Source organism: Cervus elaphus, chromosome X, assembly GCF_910594005.1.
Source record: "Cervus elaphus chromosome X, mCerEla1.1, whole genome shotgun sequence".
Taxonomy (NCBI): Eukaryota; Metazoa; Chordata; class Mammalia; order Artiodactyla; family Cervidae; genus Cervus; species Cervus elaphus.
Window position 1 is genome coordinate 124,886,746 of NC_057848.1, and position 27,806 is coordinate 124,914,551.

Consider the following 27,806-nt stretch of genomic DNA (forward strand, 5'->3'; position numbering starts at 1 on the left):
TTTTTTCACTTCTCTGATTAAACTGGCTCTTTGGAACCTAGGGAAGGCCTAGGAGGCTAAAGCTTTTCTACAAACCAGAAGCAGTGGACAAACGGGGTGTGGGTGGGGGGCGGGGACGACTGGGGTCTGGCCCTGGAGAGGCCCTGCAGAATCCTGCTCAGTATCACAACCAAAGGTTGTCTTCATTATACTTACCAGGTTTTAAGAATGTAAGAGGTAAAGTGGGATAAGAAAGAAGTACAGGCAGTGAATGTCAAGAAAAACAGATGACTATATCATCCTGGGGAGACTGATAAAATTCACAGTGTAAGGGACTTTGCATTTTAACAGATGTAGGTTGAAAAAGGGTTCCACCTCTTCAGTTGCTTGTTAATCCTCTCTGATCCTCCATCACCTCATGTGCAAATGGGAATAATAATATTATCTATTATCCCACCCCCAGGAGAAGCCATTCCTCACCACCTGGGTTCTGGGGTTGTCTCGTCTGTGTTCCCAGCACCTGCTGGCTCTCACGGGCCACAGCTCTTCTCACGCTTGTTTCACCATTGTCTTCAGTCTGGCTCCCTGCCCACCACACTGTCAGCTCTTTGAGAACCGTTTTCCTGCATCAAACTTTCCTGTGTGCAAAAAGTCTGCCAAAGCACAGGTCCTGGAGCCTGGTACCCAGCAGGTGCTCAGAACATGTTTACTGTCTTGTGAGTGATGATAACATGAGGTACACACACGGAGCAGTGTAGCTGTTGCTATGTCATCAATTTGTTTGTTGCAAACAATGTGTCAGAAACGAGTGGCTAGAGCAAAGCTCTCGGCTCAGTTTTCTGTAGGTCCAGAGGTTTGTTGTGTCTTTTATCCCCACATTGTCCAGAACCTTACTGCACCAGAGTAACACCCACATTTCCCCCTTCATAATATATCTTGGACAATGCAGGTTGGGCCTGCAATTGATGAATGCCCTGAAGCTTTCCTACCTACAGCAGGCTGATGTAGCTAAGTGTAGCAAATATTTCAATAAATATTTATTGAAATAATGCAACCCTAAAAATCATCTAAAAGAAAAGTAGCTTATTTTACTTTATAGACGGGAGGCCTAGGTGGCATATAGGCTTATCTCAGCAGCTTCAAGAAATTGAACCAAATGATCTGTGGACCTGGGAAGTCCACAGATGACCTTTTTCACTTCCACAGCAAGGCCAAGCTCTTTGGTTTTCTCCTGCTTCTTTGGTCACTCCCTCTCAGTCTGTTTTCACTGAGTCCCTTCTCCTTGCCCTTGGGTATATATGTAGTCAGGTATTTCAGTACTCTCTATAGTTCTTACCATCCAGTGTGTTGATTGGGTCCTCCCTCTGACACTCATCAGTCATACCAGCGATATGAAAGTGCAACATCTCCACTCAAGCAAAAGTTTTCAGATATTTCCTGTCTCCCTTCTACATGGTGGCCTAAGAAGAGGCTCTAGCCTTTTGCTAGATCATGCCAGAATAGAGATTTATCATCGGTTCAAAATTATACTGAAAAGTGAGAAAGAAGGACCTGGCCTATGCTTGAGAAATAATAGGAAATCCACTGCAATGCAGTGGGCAGAAAGAATTAGATTGACAGAGAAAATCCTAAGCAAAGGCAAAACAGGCATCGAAGAGGACAGCTGCAAAAGTGTGGAGTAGCTCAAGTAGGAGTTCTAAACATGAGCTGGGTTCAAATTCAGGTCAGAAGTCTGGGTACTGAAGTAAGAACAGCATTAGGGACAGCCAGGCAGTGTGGCCCCACTCCCCATCTGGGGAAGCAGTTGGATGCAGAGGTCCCTGCTTACAGATGCGAGTACCTTCACGTTAGCACTGGTGTCTTTTGCTTAGGTGTTCCACGTTCCATTCTTTGGCCTCCAGGACCCACTCTTGACAAAAATGAACAGTGCTCCCATGCCTGTAAGAGCATCCCAGTGCTACTTTGAAATGGTGTCAAGGTTTAGATGTGTGTCTTGCCTTTCATGACATGTAAAGAAAGGACTTGATCTGTTTTCCCTGTAGAGCCTTCTGACAAGAGCCAAACCGGTCACCACAACAGTCTCTCAATGAGAAAATAAGGATCATACTAAGCTGGGAAGATCTGTTTTCAATGATATAACCAGAGCTGCTGTGTTCCAGGAAAACAAAAATCATCAACTTCTTGGGTACCCGGAAGGGACTTCTGAACAGGTAAGTTCATGTGAACTCAGTTTCTCCCTTGGGATCTGGCATGGCCCTTTCCTTATCTCAGGGAAAGATGGGGAAGACAAGGGTACTTGTGCTCATAATTGACAGGTCTAAAATTGAGCAGAGGACTCAGGCTGTGTATATGCTGCAAAGATATGCTATTGATCATAATAATAAGTTGCCATAAGCTGAGGCATACTGATTGTGTCCTGTATGCTAGGCATGCTGCAGAGTACTTCACATGCTTTATCTTGTTTAATCATTGCTGACAACTCTATATGAGGTGTTCCCAATTGAGGAATGAGTTTATGAGGCCCAGAGAGGTCACACAAAGACACACAGCTTATGAATGTGGGAGCTGGGTTACAAACCCAGGCTCTGTGGCTCCAGAGCTGGCATCCCTGATGGCCTTCACCCACTGCCTCTTTAAGGAATAGACGTCAAGTGCTAAGCGAGGGTCCTATAAATCAGGGTTACATCTGAGACCACCAGCATTTACATTCCTTCTCTCATACAGTTATCAACACAATGCAAGAGGTGTGAGCATATAATCTATGGTCACTTTGAAGACAGGTCTCAAGATACTAATGTGGGGAGCTTCGGCTCTGGGCTGCATGTATACTTCTCCCAACATCAGGCAGCTCTGTAGGGATCTACTGTGTCACTCTGGAAGCCACACCGTGTCAGACAGTCAACCTTTGTTTATCTCCTCTTCTTTGGACTCAAATGCTTTGTGTCTATTCTGCCAGATACCTGTTGGGGCAAAGCCAGAACCAGAAAACAACATGGTCACTGTCTCTGGGGTGTAGATATTCTGTTCAGGGGCTGAAAATGAACACATATAAATGAATCAGGGAAATACTTAACCGATCCTTGATGTGTCACATTCCAGTAGGTCAGAAGAGCTACGTAAAGCACTTAGAATAGTCAAAACTATTAGATGTACTACTAAATCTGCAGTGAGATTTTCTGTCAACTGTTGCATAAAATACTTTTCCTTGGCATTATTCTCCCCAAATCAGTCTATCACCATCCTATTCTTTCCTATATCCCTCAAACCCCAAATAATTAAAGCACTTATTTAAACTCATGTCTCCAGCATTGGTGTCATCAGAATGTCTTTCTTTTTTGTTGTTCTAATGTGTGTGTGAGTCTGTGTGTGTGTGTGTGTGTGTGTGTGTGAGAGAGAGAGAGAGAGAGAGAGAGAGAGAGAGAGAGAGAGAGGAGAGATGAAGGGAGGGAGAGAAAGAGAGAGAGGGAGAGAAAGGGTGCACCAGTCAACATGTAATGATGATTAGATCTAATTTTATAATGATGTTTTCTTCACTACTATGGACTCATTTAAACAGTTTTATTAAAATAAGTGAAAAAGCAGCATCATATATAATATTTAAAGAACTAATGTATCTTTAGGTGACAGTTTTTAGTGGAGTAGAATACATTCCAGTAGTGGGACTACTCAGTGATCAGGAGTTTGGTAACATCACTGATCTCTTTTCACATTTCAAATACCACATGCCTACACATACACAACCCTATGCTGGGTAAGTCCTTTCTAAAAGTGATTATTAATGGCCTTGCACACCTGTACCTCTCAGGGTACTAGCAATTAGAAAGAGATGAAAATAAACTTTGTATCATCTCAAAATTTGTAAATAAAGTGTCCTATGATAGGTGTACCCAGTTCTATTTTGCCAGATGTTTGAGAGAGGTAGAATTCAAGGTAGTCCCTCTGTTTGAGGGTGCAACGCTTCCATTGAGGGCCAGAAAATATCCCACTTAAAAGAGTGAGAGAACATGTAGGAGCTCCATTCTGAGATTCCACGGCCCACAGAAGAAAGAAAGTCAAGAAGTGTTCAAGGATGCATGGAGACAACAAGGAGGGGATTTGCTGCAGGAAGAGGCAATTTGAGTTTTTGTTAAGAACTGAGGTAGTCACGGTGTGGGTAGAAAGACTGTGCACATTGAGGAACAACCCTCAAATTGTCTACCGGGTGGTGGATCTCAGACTTAGATTGTTCTACTAGTATCCTCAGCCCCTGCTTAATCCATGCTCCACTTGCTTCCTTGCCAGTGCCCCAGAAGGCCTTATTTCCTTGGTTGGATGTCTGGCCCAAGTCTGGAAGAATAGAGCAGGAAGGTGGGATTGGCAGTGTTAATTGGTGAACATACAGGCTTAAATGGGTTGTTCACAGTCAGTCTCACTGAGAAGAAGACATTTGAACAGGTACTTGAAGACAGAGCGATCAAGGCACAGGGGTATTTGGAGGAACAGTGGGGCCAGGTAGCATAAACATGTGAGGTGGGAATGTGCCTGGAGTCTGTGCCAGGACATCCCAACAACACTGTGCTACGCGGGGAGACTAATAACCCAGTGAGGAAGACAGATGACTATGCAAGCAACTACAGCCAAATGATAGGTACTGCCTACGGTATGGTATAGCGAATGACTTCTAGTGGGATCAGAGAAAGCTGGCCAGAGGAAGTGCCATGTGAGTTGAGACCTGAAGTGTGACTCGGGTTTTGACAGATGAGTGTGGGAGAGAGTGGTGGTGATGGAGAAGGTGATGGGGAAGCCTCAAGAAGGATGGAACAGCATATGTAATGTCCCGGGAGTAACGCAGATAACACAGATGGTTATCTTCACCCTTTTTCAACAGAAGCCAGATGTCGCATCTTGGGTTTGACTGGAAAATTTGAAAGTACACTCAGAGCTTTAAACCCACAACATTTCACTGCAAATACATAAGTGGTGACTGTTACCTGTCACATAATCTCTGTGTCTGTATCACCTGGCACAAGGGAGGTCGTGCAACAGGCACTCAGTAAACATGTTCAGGACTGGATTAGAGAGAAATCTTGCCAAAGTTTGGGAGAGTAACAATAGGAAATCACCTACCAGACTGAATCTGTGGCCAATAACTTTTATTGAGGTTCCTTTCTCCTCTCTAAATAAGGTTCTTCCCTTGTCTTAAAAAAAAAAGAAAAAAGAAAGAAAGAAAGAAAGAAAAAGAATGTGCTGCTGTTCAGTCATTCAGTCGTGTCCGACTCTTTGTGACCCCATGGACTGCAACACGCCAGGCTCTCCAGGAGCTTGCTCAAGCTCATGTCCACTGAGTCAGTGATGCCATCCAACCAGCTCGTCCTTGGCCATCCGCTTCTCCTCCCGTCTTCAATCTTTCCCAGCATCAGGGCCTTTTCTAATGAGTCAGCTCTTCCCATCAGGTGGCCAAAGTACTGGAGCTTCAAAGTGCTGAAGCATCAGTCCTTCCAACGAACATTCAGGACTCATTTCCTTTCAGATTGACTGGTTTGATCTCCTTACAGTCCAAGGGACTCGCAAGAGTCTTCTCCAACACCACAGTTCAAAAGCATCAATTATTCGGTGCTCAGCTTTCCTTATGGTCCAACTCTCACATCCGTACATGACTACTGGAAAAACCATAGCTTTGACTAGACGGACCTTTGTTGGCAAAGTAACGTCTCTGATTTTTTTTTAATATGCTGTCTAGGTTTGTCATAGCCTTTCTTCCAAGGAGCAAGGGTCTTTTAATTTCATGGCTGCACTCACCATCTGCAGTGATTTTGGAGCCCAAGAAAATAAAGTCCGTCACTGTTTCCACTGTTACCCTATCTATTTGCCATGAAGGGATGGGACCGTGTGCCACGATCTTCGTTTTTTGAATGTTGAATTTGAAGTCAGCTTTTTCATTCTCCTCTTTCACCTTCATCAAGAGGCTCCTTAGTTCCTCTTCACTTCCTGCCAAAAGGGTGGTGTCACCTGCATATCTGAGGTTACTGCTACTTTCTCCTGGCAATCTTGATTCCAGCTTGTGATTCATCCAGCCCGGCATTTTGCATGGAAAACTCTGCATATAAGTTAAACAAGCAGGGTGACAATATACAGACTTGATGCACTCCTTTCCCAATTTGGAACCAATCTGTTGTTCCACGTACGGTTCAAACTGTTGCTTCTTGACCTGCATACAGATTTCTCAGCAGGCAGGTAAGGTGGTCTGGTATTCCCGTCTCTTTACGAATTTTTCCAGTTTCTTGTGATCCACACAGTCAAAGGCTTTACTGTAGTCAGTGAAGCAGAAGTAGCTGTTTTTCTGGAATTCTCTTGCTTTTTATACGATCCAATGGAAGTTGGCAATTTGATCTCTGGTTCCTCTGCCTTTCCTAAATCCAGCTTGAACATCTGGAAGTTCTCACTTCACGTACTGTTAAAGCTTCATTGGGAGAATTTTGAGCATTACTTTGCTAGCGTGTGAGATGAGTGCAATTGTGCAGTAGTTTGAACATTCTTTGGCATTGTCTTTCTCTGGGATTGAAATGAAAACTGACCTCTTCCAGTCCTGTGGCCACTGCTGAGTTTTCCAAATTTGCTGGCATATTGAGTGCAGCACTTTCACAGCATCATCATTTAGGACTTGAAATAGCTCAGCTGGAATTCCATCACTTCCACTTTCTTTGTTCATAGCACAGCTTCCTAAGGCCCACTTGACTTTGCATTCCAGGATGTCTGGCTCTAGGTGAGTGATCACACTCTCGTGGTTATCTGGGACGTGAAGATCTCTTTGTATAGTTCTTCTGTGTATTCTTGCCACTTCTTAATACTTTCTGCTTCTGTTAGGTCCATACCATTTCTGTCCTTTATTGTGCCCATCTTTGCATGAAATATTCCCTTGATATCTCTAGTTTTCTTGAAGAGATCTCTAATCTTTCCCATTCTATTCTGTTCCTCTTTTTCTTTGCTTTGATCTCTTAGGAAGACTTTCTTATCACTCTGTGCTGTTCTTTGGAACTCTGCATTCAGATGGGCATATCCCTCCTTTTCTCCTTTGCCTTTCACTTCTCTTCTTTTCTCAGCTATTTGTAAGACCTCCTCAGACAACCATTTTGCATTTTTGCATTTCTTTTTCTTGGGGAGGGTTTTCATCACCCCCTCCCATACAATGCTACAAACCTCCATCCATAGTTCTTCAGGCACTCTGTCTATCAGATCTAATCCCTTTAATCTATTTCTCACTTCCAATGTATAATCATAAGGGATTTGATTTAGGTCGAACCTGAATGGCCTAGTGGTTTTCCCTACTTTCTTCAATGTAAGTCTGTATCTGGCAATAAGTAGTTCATGATCTGAGCCATGGTCAGCTCCTGGTCTTGTTTTTGCTGACTGTATAGAGCTTCTCCATCTTTGGCTGCAAAGAATATAATCAATCTGATTTTAGTATTGGCCATCTGGTGATGTCCATGTGTAGTGTTGTCTCCTGTGTTGTTGGAAGAGGGTGTTTGCTATGTGCTAAGTGCATTCTCTTGGCAAAACTCTGTTCGCTTTCGCCCTGCTTCATTTTGTACTCCAAGGTCAAACTTGCCTGTGACTCCAGGTTCTCTTGACTTCCTACTTTTGCATTTCAGTCCCCTATGATGAAAGGGACATCATTTTGGGGTGTTAGTTCTAGAAGGTCTTGTAGGTCTTCATAGAACCGTTCAACTTCAGGTTCTTCAGCATTAGTGGTTGGGACATAGACTTGGGTTACCGTGGTATTGAGTGGTTTGCCATGGAAATGACCAGAGTTCATTCTGTCGTTTTTCAGATTGCACCCAAGTACTGCAGTCTGAACTCTTTTGTTGACTATGAGGGATACTCCATTTCTTCTAAGGGATTCTTGCCCACGGTGGTAGATATAACGGTCATCTGAATTAAATTTGCCCCTTCCAGGTCATTTTAGTTCGCTGGTTCCTAAAACGTCGATGTTCACTCTTGCCATCTCCTGTTTGACCACTTCTAATTTGCCTTCATTCATGGGCCCAACATTCTAGGTTCCTATGCAATATTGTTCTTTACAGCATTGGACTTTACTTTCACCACCAGACACCACCAGGATGGGAGTTGGTGAAGAAAATCCAAGGTGGTGGACGACTTAAGCACATTTGTTTTTCCACCTGGAGTGAGTGACTGTAGGTGAGGAAGAGAGGGGTCATGAGGGGTTAAGCTAAGGAAACTCACTTTTATTGGTTCTGTTCTTCCCACCCAAACAAGCGGCAGTGTCCTTAACACCTTACCTCCTAGAATCAGGAGTTAATGTAGTTGTGGGGCCTGAGACTCAAGGTGATTTTTGAGATAGGGCTGTCTCCTATTACATTACATGAAACTGATGAAGAGAATTAAGAGTCTAAAAAAGAAAAAGAAAGGAAAAGAAAGGTTGGTGCCTGCCCTCCAGTGGGTGGAGCTAGATGTTGTCCCTCTGGCGTCAGGGGGTGTGATTTGGGGTGGCTGTGAGCCTAGTATGACTTTAGGCAGCCTGTTTGCTGATGGGTGTGGCTGTGTTTCTGTCTTACTGACTGTTTGGCCTGAGACATTCCAGCACTGGAGCCTGTAGACTGTTAGGTGGGGCTGGGTCTTGGTGCCAAAATGGGGACCTCCAGGAGGGTTCGCACCAGTTAATATTCCCTGGGATTTCTGCTACCAGTTTCCTTGCCCCCATAGTGAGCTACAGCTAAACCCCTCATCCCCAGGAGAGCTTCCAAGACCCCTAGATAGGTTTAGCTCAGGTTCCTATGGAGGTACTTCTTTGTGCTGGCTCCCAGTGTATGTGAGACCTTATGCACACCCTCCAGGAGTGGAGTCTCTGTTTATACTCTGGGGCTTCTTCCTCTCAATGCTCAACCTTCAGGCTGTATTGGAAGGCTAATTTCATGTGAGAACCACCCTGTGTAGCCTGTGTGGTTTTAGTTTTTTAGATTTAGATTGTGTGTGGGGGGGGCTGTTTTTAGTATGGATGACTGTCACTTCTTTCCTCAGTATATGCTGGCTGGTATCCCCTTGATAGAGGGTTTAACTGGTGTGGGAACCATAGCCTGCCATGGATATTGAGCAAAGCCTCTCCTTTGTTCTATGGTTGTCACTGCCTTGTCAGGGGTGGGATCTGTTTCTTAGTTGTTGGAATAGAGGCCCCCAGATCTGTTTCTTAGCTGTGTTTCTGATGGGCCCAAGGTAGGTGGGATTGGAGCACTCTCACTGGGAGGGAAGCCACTGAGTATTCCTCTTCTGGAGCTGTTCACCAATGAGTGTGCTCTGTTGTGTCCCCATTCCCTTTTGGTGCAGGCTCACAAAGTACACTGTTGTTGGCACTGCTTCCAGTCCCACCTTAGCCGTGGGTAAGAAGGCAGTTTTCCCTGGTGAAACTCAGCATTGTGTTCAGCAGGCCACTGATGCAGATCCACTGAGGTCAGGTCCCAGGACTGCAGTAGTCATGCACCTGGACCCGCTGTGGGAGCTATAGAGGCTGCTTAGACTCTGGCCTGGCCCAACCCTTGTGTGTGTGTGCCCACGAAACCCATAGCTGCTAAATCCCAACTTGTCCCAGTGGCAAGAACATTTGTTGCCTGTTTGGATGTTCTGCAGGCACTGAATTTGCAAAGTTGTCAGCGGAGGTGTAAATCCATAGTTCGTGCAGCCATGAGGAGAGATTTCAGCTCTTCTTCCTTAAGTCATATGGCCCCTGGGGCACAGCTGTGGTTTCAAGCCCCACCTCTGCATGCGAGTCACCTACCTGTGTTTGCTCCCGAGACTTCCAGAGCACATGAGCCCACCCAGGCAGGAAACAGCTGAGGTGGTGATTGGGTCCAGTGGGCCACCCAGGCAGGGAGGGTTCGGAGGAGGCAGCAGCCAGGCAGGGGGCGTGTGAGACTGCTCCAGCAGGAGCCCTCCCTAGTGCCTAGGGAGGCAGGGGCTGGCACACGATGAGAAGCTGCAATGGTGGTCCTGCCCTTTGCACATCACTCAACAGTGGTGCTTTGCTTCCACGGTGGTCTGGGTTCCTTACACGAGCATTCCTGGCTGCAGAGCTCCTCACTCCTGTCCCCTCGGGCTGTCTCCTCACAGCCAATAACAGTCACCTCTCTGGATCTGCCCTTGAAACCCCATGTCCCAGCACCCATTTGCACCAGCAGACACCTGTCTCAGGCTAGGGCACACAGGGCTGCGAGAGGAACCAACTGTGTAGGTCTTACCCTGTCCTGCCTGCCACAGACATGTTGTTGCGCTCTCCTCTGAGACCTCAGTGCTCCACTTCTGACCCAACTGATCCACCCCCTACCCTGGTGATAGGACTTTCCTGGATGTGTGAACCTTTCCTCTCTTTCAGCTCCCTCCCCAGGGGGCACTGGTCCCATCCCACTTTCTCTCCTCTTCCTTTACCTTCTTCTTTCTTTCATCCTGCCCAGTTACACGGGGATCTTTCTTGCAACTAGAGAAAGAAGAACAAACAAAACCCAATATTAGTAGAAGGAAAGAAAGAAAGATCAGAGCAGAAATAACTGACATAGAGACAAAGAAAACAATAACAAAGGTCACTGAAACTAAATGTTGGTTCTTTGAGATGATAAACAAAATTGATAAAGCTTTAGCCAGACTCATCTAGAAAAAAAGGGAGAGGACTTAAATCAATAAAATTAGAAATGAAAGGGGAGAAATTACAACTGACGCCGCAGAAACACAAAGGATCATAAGGGACTAGTATAAGCAACTATACGCCAATAAAATGAACAACCTAGAAGAAATGGGCAAATTCTTAGAAAGGTATAACCTTCCAAGACTGAACCCAGAAGAAATGGAAATTATGAACAGACCAATCACAAGATCCAGAATTGAAACAGACTTTAAAACTTCCAAGAAACAAAAGAGGACTTCACAGGCAAATTTTATCAAACATTTAGAGAAGAGGTTTAACATGTATCCTTCTGAAACTCTTCCAGGAAGTTGCAGAGGAAAGAGGACCGTTCCCAAGCTCATTCTATGAAGCCACCATCACCCCAGTACCAAAACCAGACAATAATTTCACACAAAAGCAAAATTACAGGCCAGTGTCACTGACAAATATAGACACAAAATTGTCAACAAAATACTAGCAAACCAAAGCCAACAGCACAGTCGAACGATCACACAACATGATCATGTGGGATTTATCCCAGGGATGCAAGAATTCTTCGATATATGCAAATCAGACACCGCATTAACAAACTGAAGGACAAAAAACATGTGATCATCTCAATAGATGCAGAAAATGCTTCAGACAATTCAGCATCCATTTAGGATTAAAAAAAAAATACTCTACAGATTGTGGGCACAGAGGGAAACTACCTCAACATATTAAATGCCATAATGACAAACCCATAGCAAACATCATCCTCAGAGGTGAAAAAAAGAAATAATTTCCTCCAAGATCGGGAACAAGACAGGAATGTCCACTCTTGCCACTTTTACTCACTTTGGTTTTGGAAGTCCTAGCCATGACAATCAGAGAAGAAAACGAAATACAAGGAATTCACATTGGAAAAGAAGAAGAAAAAATGTCACTGTTTGCAGATGACATGATACTATACATAGAAAATCTTAAACGTGCTAGCAGAAAACTGCAAGAGCTCATTGACGAATTTGGTAAAGTTGCAGGATACAAAATTAATACACAGAAATCACTTGCATTTCTATACACTAACAGCAAAAAATCAGAAAGAGAAATTAAGGAAACAATCCCATTTACCATCGCATCAAAAAGAATAAAATACCTAGGAATAAACATACCTAAGGGAGCAAAAACCTGTTCTTAGTAAACAACAAGGTTCTGATGAAAGAAATCAAAGATGACACAAACAGATGCAGAGATATACCATGTTTTTGCTTTGGAAAAATCAATGTTGTGAAAATGACTCTACCATCTAAAGGATTCAATGCAATCCCTGTCAAACTACCAGTGGCATTTTTCACAGAATTAGAATAAAACATTTTGCAATAGGTATGGATACACAAAAGACCCCAAATAGCCAAAGCAATCTTGGGAAAGAAAAACGGAGTTGGAGGAATCAGGTGCCCTGACTTCAGACTATATGACATAGCTACAGTAATCAAAACACTATGGGACTGGCACAAAAACAGAAATGTAGATCAATGGAACAGGATAGAAAGTTCAGACATGAACTCACATACCTATGGTCACCTAATCTATGACACCTAACCTAACACCTGGACTTTGAAAGCACACCACGCCTTCATCCTCTTCAGCTGCCAGCTGCCGGGAAAACACAGCCCCACAGATGAATCTTAAACACATTTTTTTTTTGCAAAATTACAACTCACCGCTGAACAGCCGTCTACAGGAGAATGTTGGATCTCACCAAAAAAAATTATACCTCACGTCCGAAGGCAAAGGAGAAGCCCCAGCAAGGCGATAGGAGGGGCAAAATCGCGTTTAGAAACAAACTCCATACCTGCCAGAGACACTCGGAGGGCTCAAACAAAACCTTGTGCACACCGGGAGACTCCACAGAGACTGAGCCAGACTCGCCTTTGAGTGTTTGAGTGTCGCCTGTGGAGGTATGGGTCAGCAGTGGCCTGCCTCAGGGGCAGGGGCTCTGGGTGCAGCAGACCTGGGTAGGGCATAGGCCCTCTTGGAGGAGATCGTCATTGACCCCACCACAGAGCCGCCGGAACTTACACAGGGCTGGGGAAACAGACTCCTGGAGGGCACAAACAAAGCCTTGTGTGCACCAGGGCCCAGGAGAAAGGAGCAGTGACCCCACGAGAGACTGACCCAGACTTGCCTGTGAGCGTCCAGGAGTCTCTGGTGGAGGTGTGGGTTGGTGGTGGCCTGCTGAAGGGTCTGGGGCACTGAGTGAGGTAGTGTGTGCATGGGACGTTTTGAAGGAGGTCCCCATTATCTTCATTACCTCCACCACAGTTTGGCCTCAGGTCAAACAACAGGGAGGGAACACAGCCCCGCCCATCATCAGAAAATTGGATTAAAGATTTGCTGAGCATAGCCCTGCCCATCAGAGCAAGACCCAGGTTCCCCTTCAGTCAGTCTCTCCCATCAGGAAGCCTCCATAAGCCTCTTATCCTTTATCCATCAGAGGGCAGACAGAATGAAAACCACAGTCACAGAAAGCTAATCAAACTGATCACATGGACCACAGCCTTGTGTAATTCAATGAAACCACGAGCCATGCCGTGTAGGGCCACCCAAGACGGGTGGGTCATGGTGGAGAGTTCTGACAAAACGTGGTCCACTGGAGAAGGGAATGGCAAGCTGATTCAGTATTCTTGCCTTGAGAACCCCATGAACAGTATGAAGCAGCAAAAAGATGAAAGATGAACTCCCCAGGTCAGTAGGTGCCCAATGTAGTACTGGAAAACAGTCCAGAGCTCCAGAGGGAATGAAGAGGCTGAGTCAAAGCACAAACAACACCCAGCTGTGGATGCGACTGGTGATGGAAGTAAAGGCCAATGCTGTAAGGAACAATATTGCATAGGAACCTGGAATGTTAGGTCCATGAATCAAGGTAAATTGGAAGTGGTCAAACAAAGAAGATGGCAAGAGTGAACATCAACATTTTAGGAATCAGTGAACTAAAATGGACTGGAAAAGGTGAATTTAATGCAGATGACCATTATATCTACTACTGTGGGCAAGAACCCCTTAGAAGAAATGGAGAAGCCCTCATAGTCAACAAAAGAGTCTGAAATGCAGGACTTGGGTGCAATCTCATAAATGACAGAATGATCTCTGTTCGTTTCCAAGGCAAACCATTCAATATCACAGTAATGCAAATCTATGTCCTGACCGGTAATGCTGAAGAAGCTGAAGTTGAACGGTTCTATGGAGACCTACAAGACCTTCTAGAACTAACACCCAAGAAAGATGCCCTTTTCATTACAGGGGACTGGGATGCAAAAGTAGGAAGTCAAGAGATACCTGGAGTAACAGGCAAATTTTGCCAAGGAGTACAGAATGAAGCAGGGCAAAGGTTAACAGAGTTTTGCCAAGAGAACACACTGGTCATAGCAAACACCCTCTGCCAATAACACAAGAGAAGACTCTACACATGGACATCACCAGATGGCCAATACCGAAGTCAGGTTGATTATATTCCTTGCAGCCGGAGATGGAGAAGCTCTATGCAGTCAGCAAAAACAAGACTGGAAGCTGACTGTGGCTCAGATCATGAACTCGTTATTGCCAAATACAGACTGAAATTGAAGAAATTAGGGAAAACCACTAGACCATTCAGGTATGACCTAAATCAAACCCCTTATGATTATACAGTGGAAGGGACAAATCGATTCAAGGGATTAGATCTGATAGACAGAGTGCCTGAAGAACTATAGACAGAGGTTCATGATATTGTACAGGAGACAGTGATCAAGACCATCCCCAAGAAAAAGAAATGCAAAAAGGCAAAGTGGTTGTCTGACGAGGGCTTATAAATAGCTGAGAAAAGAAGAGAAGCTAAAGGCAAATGAGAAAAGGAAAGATACACCCATCTGAATGCAGAGTTCCAAAGAATAGAAAGGAGAGATGAGAAAGCCTTCCTCAGTGATCAATGCAGAGAAATAGAGGAAAACAATACAATGGGAAAGACTGGAGATCTCTTTAAGAAAATTAGAGATACCAAGGGAATATTTCATGCAAAGATGGGCACAATAAAGGACAGAAATGGTATGTACCTAACAGAAGCAGAAGATATTAAGAAGAGCTGGCAAGAATACACAGAAGAAATACACAAAAAAGATCTTTCTGACCCAGATAACCACGATGGTGTGAACACTCGCCTAGAACCAGACATCCTGGAATGTGAAGTCAAGTGGGCCTTAGGAAGCACCACTACGAACAAAGCTAGCAGAGGTGATGGAATTCCAGTTGAGCTATTTCAAATCCTAAAAGATGATGCTGTAAAAGTGCTGCACTCAGTATGGCAGCAAATTTGGAAAACTCAGCAGTGGCCACAGGAGTGGAAGAGGCAAGTTTTCATCCCAGTCCCAAAGAAAAGCAATGCCAAAGAATGTTCAAACTACCACACAATTGCACTCATCTCACACGCTAGCAAAGTAATGCTCAAAATCCTCCAAGCCAGGATTCAACAGAATGTGAACCGTGAACTTCGAGACGTTCAAGCTGGATTTAGAAAAGGCAGAGGAACCAGAGATCAAATTTCCAACATCTGTTGGATAATAGAAAAAGCAAGAGAGTTCCAGAAAAACATTTACTTTTGCTTTATTGACTACGCCAAAGCCTTTGACTGTGTGGATCACAACAAACTGCGGAAAATTCTTAAAGAGACGGGAACACCAGACCACCTTACCTGCCTGCTGAGAAATCTGAATGCAGGTCAAGAAGCAACAGTTAGAACTGGACATGGAACAACGCACTGGTTCCAAATTGGGAAAGGAGCACGTCAAGGCTGTATATTGTCACCTTTCTTGTTTAACTTATATGCAGAGTACCTCATGTGAAATGCTGGGCTGCATGAAACACAAGCTGGAATCGAGTTTGCCGGGAGAAATATCAATAACCTCAGATATGCAGATGACACCACCCTTATGGCAGAAAGCGAAGCAGAATTAAAGAGCCTCTTGATGAAAGTGAAAGAGGAGAGTGAAACAGCTGGTTTAAAACTCAACATTCAGAAAACTAAGGTCATGGCACCTGGTCCCATCACTTCATGGCAAATAGATGGGGAAACAATGGAAACGGTGAGAGATTTTATTTTCTTGTGCTCCAAAATCACTGTAGATGGTGACCACAGCCATGAAATTAAAAGACCCTTGCTCCTTGGAAGAAAAGCTATGACAAGCCTAGACAGCATATTAAAAAGCAGAGACACTACTTTGCCAACAAAGGTCCGTCTAGTCAAAACTATGGTGTTTCCAGTAGTCATGTATGGATGTGAGAGTTGGACTATAAAGAAAGCTGGGCACCGAAGAATTGATGCCTTTGAACCGTGGTGTTGGAGAAGACTCTTGAGAGTCCCTTGGGCTGCAAGGAGATCAAACCGGTCCATTCTAAAGGAAATCACTCCTGAATATTCATTGGAAGGACTGATGCTGAAGCTGAAGATCCAATACTTTGGCCACCTGATGCGAAGAACTGACTCACTGGAAAAGACCCTGATGCTGGGAAGGATTGAAGGCAGGAGGAGAAGGGGACGACAGAGGATGAGATGGCTGGATGGCATCACTGACTCAATGGACGTGAGTTTGAGTAAGCTCCGGGAGTTGGTGATGGACAGGGAAACCTGGCGTGTTGCAGCCCACGGGGTCACAAAGAGTCGGACACGACTGAGTGACTGAACTGAATCTATGCCAATGGAGGCAAGAATTTATAATGGCGAAGGCACGGTCTCTTCCATAAGTGGTGCCGGGTGAACTGGATAGCTACATATAAATGAATGAAATGAGAACACTCCCTAACACCATGCACAAAATTAAAATTTAAACTAAATGTAAAGCCGAATGCTATAAAACTCTTAGAGGAAAACAAAGGCAGAACACTCTCTGACATAAATCACAGCAAGATCGTTTTCAATCCACCTCCTAGGGTAATGAAAATAAAAACAAAATTAAGGAAACAAGGCTCAAAGCTTTTGTACAGCAAAGGAAACCATAAACAAAATGAAAAGACATTCTTCAGAATGGGAGAAAACTTTTGCACACAGAGCAACTGACAAGGCATTAATTTCCAAAATACACAAACAATTCATGCAGCTCAGTATCAAAATAACAAAAATCTAACCTAAAATTGGGCAGAAGATCGAAATAGACATTTCTCCAAGGGAGACATACCGATGGCCAAATCTTCACAAAAAGATGCTCAGCATCACTAATTGTTAGAGAAATGTGACTCAAAACTACAATGAGGTATCACTTCATACTGGTCAGAAATGTTCAGTCACCCAGTCGTGTCTGGCTCTTTGTGACCCCATGGACTGCAGCAGGCCAGGCCTTCCTGTCCCTCACCATCTCCCAGAGTTTGCCCAAGTTCGTGTCCATTGCATCGGTGATGCCATCCAGCCATCTCATCCTCTGTCACCCTCTTCTCCTTCTGCCTTCAATCTTTCCCTGCATCAGGGTCTTTTCCAATGAGTTGGCTGGTCAGAATGGTCATCATCAAAACAACCACAAACAATAAATGTTGGAGAGGGTGTGGAGAAAAGGGAACCCTCCTACACTGTTGGTGGGGAGGCAAATTGGTAGAGCCACAATGGAGAACAGTATGGAGGCTCCTTAAAAACTAAAAACAGAGCTACCGTGTGATCCAGCAATCCCACTCCTGGGCATATATGTGGAGAAAACCATAATTCAAAAAGCGACATGCACTCCAATGCTCATTGTAGTGCTGTCTAAATAGGCAGGACATGGAAGCAGACAAATGGATAAAGAAGATGTGGTATGTATATACAGTGGAATATTACTCAGCCATAAAATGGAATGAAATAATGCCATTTGCAGCAACGTGGATAGATGTAGAGATTGTCATACTGAGCGAAGTAAGTCAGACAGAAAAAGACAAATGTCATATGAAATTGGTTGTGTGTGGAATATTAAAAAAAAGTGATACAAATGGACTTATTTACAGAACAGAAATAGAGTCACGGATGTAGAAAACTAACTCATGGCTACTGGCGGGACAAGGCGTGGGTGGGGGGATAAATTGGGAGATTGGGATTGACAAATGCACACTACTATATATAAAATAGATAGCTAATATGGACCTACTGTATAGCACAGGGAACTCTATTCAGTACTCTGTAATGACCTACATGGGAAAATAATCTAAAAGAGAGTGGAGATGTAGGTGTATGTATGACTGCTTCACTTTGCTGTACACCTGAAAATAACACAACATTGTAAATCAACTACACTCCAATTAAAAAAAAGAAAGAAAGAAAGAAAGAAACAGATGAAAGATGTGCCTAAGAGGGAGAGAAGACAAAGAAACAAAATGACAAATGACAGGACAACTTTGTAACATTAAAAATAAAAGAGAAGCGCTCAAGGACAAAAAGCTTTCCACCGTTTCTCCTAACTACTTAAGACATAACTTTCAACAGTTCTACAATATAAAGTAAACATAGTGACCTGAATTGAAATGGGACAGTGCAGAACTAGGGAAACTAGTGATCAAGAGCACACCGATACAGATTCAATCAATATTAGAAATAGGGACAGGGCTGATAGTTAAATGGCTACCAAGATTAAAGGCTGGAGATAAAGGCAGTGACTATTAGAAGGAAACATCTAAAGGATTTAGAGAAAGCAATAGTTATTGAAGAGAGAAGTACAAGAACATAAGGGTAATTTATTTCCTCAAAATAGAGAGTGTAAACAGAAAGGAAATGCTAGAGAAAAAAAAAAATCCTTGATGATGAACTGTGTAAATATGGATGGATTTTCTCTTTCTTTCTTTTTTTTGAAAAGAGAATGATCAGCACTGAGATATATTTCTAGTAAGGTCTCGAACTTTTGGAAGAATTTCTTTTTCCTTGGATTCAGCAGAAAGAAAATGTATTTTTTTTTAAAATTCGCTTTTACAAATACAATCTGTAGCATGTTTTCCTAAGATGCCTCCAGAAATATTTGATTCCGGAAGACATGAAAGCAATTCCTACAATAATAAAAGGAATGACAAAAGACTATTCTGTCTAGTCAGACTGCCATTTGTGTAAACATAAAATTAAGTCAAGGATTCCAGCACCCATGAAGCCACAGGGCTATTCACCGCTGCAGGGATGGAGTGTGCAATATGCTGTGAATGAGTGAGTGAAAGTCGCTCAGTCATGCCCGACTCTTTGCGACCCCATGGACTAAACAGTCCGTGGAATTCTCCAAACCGGAATACTGTGGTGGGTAAGCTTTCCCTTCTCCAGGGGATCTTCCCAACCCAGGGATCGAACTCAGGCCTCCCGCGTTGCAGGCGGCTTCTTTACCAGCTGAGCCCCTAGGGAAGCCCAAGAATACTGGAGTGGGTGACGTATCCCTTCTCCAGCAGATCTTCCCCACCCAGGAATCGAACTGGGGTCTCCTGCATCACAAGCAGATTCTTTACCAGCTAAGCTACCAGGGAAGCCCCAGCATTACCAGGGAGCAATATGCTATGTACAGGTTCAAATATGGAAATAAGCTCAAACAAGAAGATACTTAACAATTGCCATCAAGAGCCAATAATTTGAATCTTGACAGCACAAATTCCACATAAGCAATGTGAAGGAAGCAAAGAAATCACAGAAAACATCTTTTGTATGTGAACGTGAATCCATACTATAATGTTTAATCAAGAAGATATAGTTTGATATGTAATCACAACACAATTTACGTGTGTATCAAATCATCACATTGTGCATCTTAAAATATACATTTTTGCTTTGTCAATTATGCCTCAATTAAACTGGGGGAGGGGGAAGGTTAAAGAGCGGGCTGTTTCGTGTAGTGGTACTTCAGATATCAGTATTTGTACATTAAAAAAAAATTGTGTCTATAGGTAACCATACTGTACTGCATACTTAAAAGTTTGCTAAGAGTGTGCATCTTGTGCTAAGTGTTCTTATCACAAAAATTGATCAATGTAGTTCACTATATTAACAGAAAAAAAGAGAAGAGCTTAATTATTTCAAGAGAAAAAAAAAATGAAAAGAAACTGTGATCTGTACTCTCCACTTGGAGAAATGCAATTCTGAGGTTTCTTGTGGCATGTGTAATTCAGTTAGGAAGCAATTTGGTTTAAAACCAATATTCTAATTTTTCAGACTAAATCGTTTATGGTGGTGCCCACTAAAAGACATGACCAAACAAATACAGTAGAAACATAGATTTCAGTTGCTGAAATCGTCAGGGACTCTTTCTGAAATGTGTGTATGGTGTGTTAGCAGGTGATATATAACAAGCCATGTTTTAAATATTCTCTTTATGTTTCTAACGTGTGTGTGTGTGTGTGTGTTTTCCTTTGACAGGATGGAAGAAGAACAACAATGGGGAACTTCCAGGCTACCTCAGAATAAAAAGAAGTTAGTGGAACACACCAAACAGAGATATGTCAAGCCCACGGCACCTTATCAGACTGACAGAAAAGCAAAAGCCTCTTCTTCACGTGCTATAGATCAGAAGAGATTCAAATGTGAATGCTGCTACTGCCAGAGATATATGGGGAACACTTCTGGAATCTCAACGGAGAGAAAAGCAACCTCTCACTCTTCCTCCTGGGATGAACTGATACAAGAACTCAATAACTTGATGCTCAACTCTGGCACCATCCAACCCCCTCATCTACAAGAACAGGTGCAGGAAAAAGAGAAGAGCCCAAAACAGAGGCAGCAGAAAAACAAAAGAATGTTTCAGAGGCTCCTAAAAGAATGGAAAGACTAAATCTATGACTTTCATCTTAGATCCAGAATAGAGGGGGTCATGAAAGCCAACACTGCCAACCCCTTGGGCAGAATCCTTTTGGGAACATGGTCGGGGGAGGAGCAGGATCCAGCCTTGTGACGAGGAATCTTATCAGCTTGTGATCCAATCCAGCTCCAGGAATGTAGCAATCTTTCCTCTAGTAATTTTAGGGCCACCTTAGGGCATGCTGGGAGGAGTTCCTCCATGGCAAGGGCAACTAGATAACAGTGGTTCTGTACTCTGCATAATACTGTCCCCATGGTGCAAACCATCACTTGTCCTCTTTGGGTTTCTTGCCTCCTTTACCTTGTCACCAATGATGTATAAAAAATCTATGTGGTGTGTCTGGCTTGTTTTTTAAATGCTTTCTGTCAATTTTATTGCTTGAATCCCAGAAGCAGCACTAGATCTGATGGGATATGTGTGTGGGTGTGTGTGGCTCTTGCTTTTTTGTTTCTGCTTCTTTTAACATTTTTTAAAAATCATGGATGCACAGGAAGTTGCAAAGATAGTGCAGGAGGGTCCCATGCACCCTTCACCCAGTCTCCCCTCAAGATACTTAATAGCTCATATATCCCCCAAGATAGTTATATCTTGCATTACTATAATACCACATCAATACCAGTAAACTGGCATTGGTACAAAGCATGTGTATGGTTCCATGTCATTTTTTTTCACATGTGTGGGTTTGTGTAGCCACCGCTGTAATCAAGATGCAAAACCGTTCCATCACCACAAAGATCTTCCTCCTGTTATCCCTTTATAGTCATACCCACTGCCCTCCCTGGCACCATCCCTAAGTTTGGGCAACCATTATACTGTTCTCCATTGAGACTATTACATAAAAAGGAGTCATGCACTATGTGACCTTTCAGGTGGAATTCTTCCAGTCAGCTTAATGCCCTTGAGGTACATACAAGCTGTGTGTATCAAAAGTCCACTCCTTTCTATTGCTGTGTAGTAGTCTGTGGTATGGATGTGCCATAGTTCCTTTAGCCAGACACATGTTGGTGGACATTTTGGTTTCCAATTTTTGGCTATTACAGATAAAGCTGCAGGGATTCCCTGGTGGCTCGGTGGTGAAGAATCTGCCTGCCAATGCAGGAGACACACAGGTTTGATCCCTGATCCGGGAAGATCTAACATGCTGAGGAGCAACTAAGCCCATGCCCCACGACCATTGAGCCTCTGCCCTAGAGCCTGGGAACCACAACTACTGAGTCTAAGTGCTGCTACTGAGTCTAACTACTGAAGCCCACACGCCCTAGAGCCTGTGCTCTGCAATGAGAGAAGCCACAGCAATGAGAAGCCCATGTACCGCAAATAGAGAGTAGTCCCTGCTCTCTGCAACTAGAGAAAAGCCCATGCAGCAACGAAGACTTGGTAGCATCAAAAACAAGTACATGAATATATTTATATAAAAAGGGGCGGTCCCAAGATGGCGGAGGAATAGGATGGGGATGCCACTTTCTCCCCCAGAAATCCATCAAAAGATCATTTGAATGTTGAGCAACCTCCACAAAACAGCTTCTTAACGCTGGCAGAGGACTCCAGACACCCAGTAAGGCAGCCCAATCGCTTTAACAGCAGGTAGAACAAAATATAAAAGACAAAAACAGAGACAAAAGATTTAGGGATGGAGACCTGTCCTGGGGAGGGAGTCGTGAGGGAGGAGAAGTTTCCACACAGTAGGAAACCCTCTCACAGGCATGTCTGTGGGGAGTTCTGGAATCTCAGAGGGCAACACAACTGGGAGGAAGAAAAAAAAAAAAAAGCCCACAGAATACATGCCTAACCGTAACTGCCAGCAGAGAAGTGGCCCAGACGCTTTCATCTGCCACCAGCAAGCGGGGGCTGGGCAGGGAGGTGCAGGCTGCATCATCGCTCCTTAGGGTAAGAACCGGGCCTGATCTGTTTCATCCTTGATAGTATACTTGTTTCAGTGCTGTTCTCTCAAAACATCCCACCCTGGATGCATGAGACAAGTGCTCAGGGCTGGTGCACTGGGAAGACCCAGAGAGATGGGATTGGGAGGGAGGCGGGAGTGGGGATGGGGATGGGGAACACATGTAAATCCATGGCTGATTCATGTCAATGTATGGCAAAAACCACTACAATATTGTAAAGTAATTAGCCTTCAACTAATACAAATAAATGGGGGAAAGAAAAAAAGAGAGAGAGAGAGAACCAGGCCTGAATGCTGTGAGAATAATCTGAGGGAACTAATGTGCGATAGCAACCCAAACTGTGGAATCACCATAGAGATCAAAAAAAAAAAAAAAAAAAAAGAAGGAAAGAAACAAAGAAACTTTCCCATGAAAATCACTTCATGGTGACCCCTGGTGCACTCACAGAACAAAAGATTGAATGAGTACTGAAGGAGGTCAAGTCTGTTGTTCTGTTGGGCCCTCCCTCCCCAGAAGCAGAGGAATCAAACGGGATCTCCTGCATTGTAGGCCGATTCTTTTTTTTTTTTTTCCCCATTTATTTTTATTAGTTGGAGGTTAATTGCTTTACAATATTGTAGTGGTTTTTGCCGTACATTGACATGAATCAGCCGTGGATTTACATGTATTCCCCAACCCGATCCCCCCTCCCACCTCCCTCTCCACCTCATCCCTCTGGGTCTTCCCAGTGTACCAGCCCCGAGCACTTGACTCATGCATCCAACCTGGGCTGGTGATCTGTTTCACCCTTGATAATATACATGTTTTGATGCTGTTCTCTTGAAACATCCCACCGTCGCCTTCCCCCACAGAGTCCAAAAGTCTGTTCTGTACATCTGTGTCTCTTTTTCTGTCTTGCATATAGGGTTATCATTACCATCTTTCTAAATTCCATATATATGCATTAGTATACTGGATTGGTCTTTATCTTTCTGACTTACTTCACTCTGTATAATGGGGTCCAGTTTCATCCTTCTCATTAGAACTGATTCAAATGAATTCTTTTTAATGGCTGAGTAATATTCCATTGCGTATATGTACCACAGCTTCCTTATCCATTCGTCTGCTGATGGGCATCTAGGTTGCTTCCATGTCCTGCAAATTGTAAACAGTGCTGCGATGAATACTGGGGTGCACGTGTCTCTTTCAGATCTGGTTTCCTCACTGTGTATGCCCAGAAATGGGATTACTGGGTCATATGGCAGTTCTATTTCCAGTTTTTTAAGGAATCTTCACACTGTTCTCCATAGCGGCTGTACTAGTTTGCATTCCCACCAACAGTGTAAGAGGGTTCCCTTTTCTCCACACCCTCTCCAGCATTTATTGCTTGTAGACTTTTGGATAGCAGCCATCCTGACTGGCATGTAATGGTACCTCATTGTGGGTTTGATTTGCATTTCTCTGATAATGAGTGATGTTGAGCATCTTTTCATGTGTTTGTTAGCCATCTGTATGTGTAGGCAGATTCTTTACCAACTGAGCTATCAGAGGTCAACACTAGGGCAAACTGTTACTATACAACATAAAAAGGATGACCACTGAAATCTGAGATGATATAGTTTTGAGGTACTGTGGATGTAAATCACAGTATTCCCTGCACCAACAGGCTCACTGATATAAGAAGATATGTTTGTGTGTGTGTAAAAGAGAGAGAAAGAACATGTACATAGGGATAGACTTTAAAACTGTGAAATTATGCATAGCATGAAACCAGAATGGATGCTTTGATGTGCTAGTTATCCCCAGAAACTGAAGTTCAGCTATTACTTGAATAGCTTCCAGGTCACATAGATCTTCTAAATTGGGTACAGGGGATGTAAACCACAATATTCCCTGCACCAATAGGCACACTGATATAAGAAGATATCTGTTTGTGTGTGTGTAAAAGAGAGACAAAGAAAATGTACATAGGGATAGACTTTAAAGTGTGAAATTAAGTGTAGCATGAAACCAGAATAAATGCTTTGATGTGCTATTTATCCCCAGAAACTGAAGTTCATCTATTACTTGAATAGCTCCCAGGTCACATGGATCTTCTCAACTGAAGAGTGAGGTGTTCCACCCAGGTGTCTGATATAAGGCTTTTCCTTCCAATCTTCAAGCTCTGCAGGTTCTCCAAGCTATCAGATGTTGTCCTTCTTAACCATGCTTAGCTTCAGATTTGTCATCTGTATAATAGGAATAGGTACAACCCATTATATGGATACTATGAGGTTTAAATGAGATAAAGCACATGGGCACCCTGTACATATTCAATAAATGGTAGCACATCATTGGCTCTGCCACATGACACTTGGATGTCACACAGATGTTCATCTCAGTGAGAAAATAACTCCTAAAGGTTTATCTAGGCTCATTTGGGTGTCACCATTAAGACATGAAATATCACTGATGTCACATACTCCATAGTAAAATGTCAGGAAAAAAAAACTTGTGGAAACCTCTACCATTTTCTCAAAGCTGTTCTGTGGTTGAAAGCTTTCAAAGATGGTGGAGGAGTAGGAGGACATGGCGTTCATCTCTCCCACAAACACGTCAAGAATATACCTACACAGAGTCAGGATGAAGGAATAAGAGAATGTAGAATGCATTGCTCTTCAGAAGTACATTAGGAATACATCTACAAATGGAACAGTTCTCACAGAGCACATACTGAATGCTAGCAGAGGATTTCAGACACATAAAAGGACCATAAAAAAAAAAAATGCCCACACTATCTGGAAGGATAAAAGAAAGGAAAAAAGACCAGAGAAGGGACCAGCATCCCTGGGGGTGGGGAACTGAAGGAGAGGAGGGGTCCCCACACTCAAGAAAGCCCCCTCACAGTGGGGAAGATTACCAGGGACCTTGGGCGATAGGGGTATCAGAGGGGAACACAGCAGCCAATCTGTGGAAGACAAGGCAGACTAAGACCTATGTCATTGCCACAGCTTTGTGAACTCCAGCTTGAGCTGTGTGTCTGCTGGTGAAGGGGAAGGCTGGGTGCTGGAAAGTGAGGCTTGGAGAGTGGAGCCAGGGTGGGGTCAGCTGTTGGTGGTGTCCATGGGTCTTTATCCCAGAGAACTGAAAACTGATATCCACAGAAAAACCTGTACACTGTGGTTCATTGCAGCTTTACTTTTTTTTCTTCATTGTTTATTATGAATTTTTTCAATTAATTTATTTAATTGGAGGCTAATTACTTTACAATATTTTGGTGGTTTTCACCATACATCGACATGAATCAGCCACAAGTGTACATGTGTCCTCCCATCCTGAAACACCCTCCCAACTCCCTCCCCACCCCATCCGTTTGGATTATCCCAGAGCACCAACCTTGAGTACTCTGCTTCATACATCAAACTTGCACTGGTCATCTGTTTTACATATGGTAATAGACATTTTCAACGCTATTCTCTCATACCGCCTCATCCTTGCCTTCTCACACATAGTCCAAAAGTCTGTTCTTTATGTCTGTGTCTCTTTTGCTGTCTTGCATATAGGGCCATCATTACCGTCTTTCTAAGTTCCATACATATGCATTAATATACTGTATTGGTGTTTCTCTTTCTGACTTGCTTCACTCTGTATAATAGGCCCCAGTTTCATCCACTTCATTAGAACAGACTCAAATGCATTCTTTATTATGCTGCTGCTGCTAAGTCGCATCAGTCATGTCCAATTCTGTGCAACCCTATAGACGGCAGCCCACCAGGCTCCCCCGTCCCTGGGATTCTCCAGGCAAGAACACTGGAGTGGGTTGCCATTTATTTATTATAGCTGAGTAATATTCCATTGTGTGTATGTACCACAACTTCCTTATCTATTCATCTGCTGATGGACATCTACCTTGTTTCCATGTCTTAGCTATTGTAAACAGTGGTGCAATGAACATTGGGGTACATGTGTCTCTTTCAATTCTGGTTTCCTTGGTGTGTATGCCCAGCAGTGGGATTGCTGGGTCGTATGGCAGTTCTATTTCAGTTTGTAAAAGGAATCGCCACACTATTCTCCATAGTGGCTGTACTAGTTTGTATTCCCACCAACAGTGTAAGAGGGTTCCTTTTCCTCCACACCCTCTCCAGCATTTATTGTTTGTAGACTTTTTGATGGCAGCCATTCTGACCAGAGTGACATGGTACCTCTTTGTGGTTTTGATTTGCATTTCTCTGATAATGAGAGATGTTGAGCATTTTTTCGTGTGTATCTTAGCCATCTGTATGTCTTCTTTGGAGAAATATCTGTTTAGTTCTTTGGCTTATTTTTTGATTGAGTCAGTCTTTTATTTTTCTGTACTTTAGCTGCATGAGCTACCTATATATTTTGGAGATTATTTCTTTGTCAGTTGTTTTGTTTGCTATTATTTTTTCCTATTCCAAAGGCTGCCATTTAACCTTGCTTATAGTTTCCTTTGTTGAACAAAAGATTTTAAGTTTAATTAGGTCCCATTTGTTTACTTTTGTTTTGATTTCCATTACTCTGGGAGGTGGGTCATAGAGGATCCTGCTGTGATTTATATCAGAGGGTGTTCTGCCTATGATTTCCTCTAAGAATTTTATAGTTTCTGTTCTTACATTTAGATCTTCAATCCATTTTGAGCTTATTTTTGTGTATGGTGTTAGAAAGTTTTCTAGTTTCATTCATTTACAGGTGGTTGACCAATTTTCCCAGTACCATTTGTTAAAGAGATTGTCTTTTCTCCATTGTATGCTTTTGCCTTCTTTGTCAAAGATAAGGTGTCCATAGGTGCACAGGTTTATCTCTGGGCTTTCTATTTTGTTCCATTGATCTAAATTTCTGTCTTTATGCCAGTACCATACTGTCTGGATGACTGTAATTTTGCAGTATAATCTGAAGTCAGGGAGGTTGATTCCTCCAGTTCCATTCTTCTTTCTCAAGATTGTTTTGGCTATTCGAGGGTTTTTGTGTTTCCATACAAATTGTGAAATTATTTGTTCTCCTTCTGTGAAAAATACAGTTGGTAGCTTGATAGGGACTGCATTGAACCTATAGATAGCTTCGGATAGTATACTCATTTTCACTATATTGATTCTTCCAACCCACGAACATGGTATATTTCTCTATTTGTGTCATCTTTGATTTCTTTCATCAGTGTTTTATAGATTTTGATATATAGGTCTTTTGTTTCTTTAGGTAAATTTATTCCTAAGTATTTTATTCTTTTTGTTGAAATGGTGAATGGGATTGTTTCCTTAATTTCTCTTCCTGTTTTCTCATTGTTAGTGTATAGGAATGCAAAGGATTTCTGTGTATTAATTTTATATCCTGCAACTTTACTATATCCATTGATCAGCTCTAGTAATTTTCTGGTAGTGTCTTTGGGGTTTTCTCCATGGAGGATCATGTCTTCTGCCAACAGTGAGAGTTTTACTGCCTCTTTCCAATCTGGATTCCTTTTATTTCTTTTTCTTCTCTGATTGCTGTGGATAAGACTTCTGAAACTATGTTGAATAT